Raw genomic sequence first — 2,500 nt, 5'->3', positions numbered from 1 at the left:
CCGCTAGTTATTATTATTATTATTATTATTATTATTATTATTATTATTATTATTACTACTACTATTATTATTATTATTATTATTATTATTATTATTATTATTATTATTATTATTATTATTATTACTATTATTATTATTATTATTATTATCATGAGATGTACAGGGGTGAGGGTGGCGGTAGACTGGAGGTGGGCGTTGGGGGAGAGCGACTGGGGGAAGTGGATAGTTTTGGATGCTTGGGTGCGAGTGTAGCGGGAAAAGGTGGAGTGAAGGTGGAGGTAGAATGTAGATAGAGAGTAGAGAGTAAATGCCTTGGTGGAATAAAGAGTGTATTGAGGTAGAGACCTTTGGGAATGGATGCGAAGAGAAGACTGTATGAAGGAGTGATTGTGCCAACAGCACTGTATGGGGAAGAAAAGTGGAACATAAGAGAAGTAGAGAGAAGGAGTTTGAATGTGTTTGAGATGAGGTGTCTGAGAAGTATGGTGGGGGTTACTATGCTGGATAGAGTGAGAAATGAGGAGGTGAGGAGGAGAACAGGGGTGAAAAAGGATTTGGGAGATAGGGTTGATGAAAGAATATTAGGATGGTTTGGACACATGGAAAGAATGAGTGAAGAAAGACTAGTAAAAGAGGTATGGAAGGCAGATGTGGAGGGAGTGAACATGAGGGGACATCCTAGGATGAGGTGGATGGATGGGGTGAAGGGGGCTTTGGGGAAGAGGGGAATGTCTGTTGAGGAAGGAAGGGAGAGGACGGAAGACAGAGGTGAGTGGAGAATGGTTGTATATGGATGATGTTGTGATTGCATGAGGAGGAATGGGCAGGGGGGTGGGGGGTGGGGTAGTATGTGTGAGTAGATTTTGACGCAGCCCGAAGGGATTTTCTCCCCGTCCTCTCCTTATATGCAAGGGAGGACGGAGAGGGGGGGTCGCCAATTAAATGAATCGGCCTTGCTGTGATTGTGCTGTGTCTTGCGACACTGCTTCTGACCCAGGGCGGTGGGCAGGGTGCAGGGATGACCCGTCATCCAGGAGGTGCTCAGATGAGAGGGAGGGTGGGAGGGGTGTGGAGTGTATGTAGGGATGAAATGGGTGGGAGTGTTTTTATGCCTTTCCCTTTTTGGCTACCTCCCTTGTAAGGGGGAAAAAAGCGTTGGTATATGTATGTATGTATGTATTATTATTATTATTATTATTATTATTATTATTATTATTATTATTATATTATTATTATTATTATTATTATTATTATTATTATTATTATTATTATTATTATTATTATTATTATTATTATTATTATTATTATTATTATTATTATTATTATTATTATTATTATTATTATTATTATTATTATTATTATTATTATTATTATTATTATTATTATTATTATTATTATTATTATTATTATTATTATTATTATTATTATTATTATTATTATTATTATTATTATTATTATTATTATTATTATTATTATTATTATTATTATTATTATTATTATTATTATTGTTGAGACATTCTGACAGGTTGATGTAAGCGGAATAGGAAACACAGGAGTCTTAGTCTTGAGTTTATTCCTGACTAGTTTCGCAGGTATGCTTTTTCAAAGGAATGGATTCTGGATTCTGGATTCCAAGAAAAGACCACCTCGCTTGCGCGGGATCGGGTTTTGTGGGAGGGGAAGAACGTCTGTTAGAAAATGAAAAGATAGTAGTGTATAAAAGAGGGCTATTGCCACCGGGCGAATTGCGAGCGATTAGGGGCTTATTTGTTGTCGTGGCTTAGGAGAACTGGACCAGGAGCTTGGAGGGCAGCGCTTGACGCCGGAGGTTAGGATTACCAACGGGGTTAGGATCACCAACGAAAGTTTAGAAAATGGTAGGAGGCGTAGTAGTAGAGAAAGGTGGAAAAACGGAAAAATCTTTAGTGGGAGGTAAACTGAAATGAGAAGATGTAGTAGAAGAGAAAGTTAGAAAGGAAGCGAATTTTAGTCGAAGAAAAAGTAAGTGTAGATGTTTGTGCGTGTGTTGTGGCTCTGTTCGTGAGAGGTGTATGTGTGTATCTTACGAGAAGTGAGTTGATTTCACTTTCCGCGTGTAGAGGGCGGTCCTGATAAGCCACAGGGGGGGCGAGCGTACCCTGATTATCCCCAGGTTTTGGGTTTGAAGTCCTTCTAGAGTTGATCAAGGGGCGGTGCGAGGGGGGGCAGACGGGCGGTATACACCCGCCTGCCGACGTCAACGAAGAGATCAGTGACCAGAACGGGAGCAGCAAGGAGATAACTCTTCACCGCCACCGCTGACGAGCGCAAACCTGATGAGCCACAGGTGGGGCGAGCGTTGCCTGTTTGTCCCCAGACTGGGTTTGGAATTGGGAAGAGTAGATTCAGTGGCGATGCGAGGGAGGGTCAGACGGGCGGGTGTTGTATGGTCTCTTTCCTTCCAATCACAACTCTGAAAACAGAGAATTACGCAATTGGGAATTGTGTGTAAATGTCAGAA

The 2,500-nt window shown here is 40.5% G+C and overlaps 1 protein-coding gene across 1 annotated transcript in view; it reads left to right on the top strand.

Moving 5' to 3' along the window:
* Positions 1-2,500, top strand: part of LOC143018888 (ATP-dependent DNA helicase Pif1-like) — a 10,976-nt gene that overhangs the window by 1,875 nt on the left and 6,601 nt on the right. The gene's annotated exons all lie outside the window — the stretch shown is intronic.

Source organism: Oratosquilla oratoria, chromosome 3, assembly GCF_046742065.1.
Source record: "Oratosquilla oratoria isolate Oo_2021 chromosome 3, ASM4674206v1, whole genome shotgun sequence".
Classification (NCBI taxonomy): domain Eukaryota; kingdom Metazoa; phylum Arthropoda; class Malacostraca; order Stomatopoda; family Squillidae; genus Oratosquilla; species Oratosquilla oratoria.
Note: the sequence above shows the minus strand (reverse complement) of the source record. Positions and strands in the feature narration are given on the sequence as shown.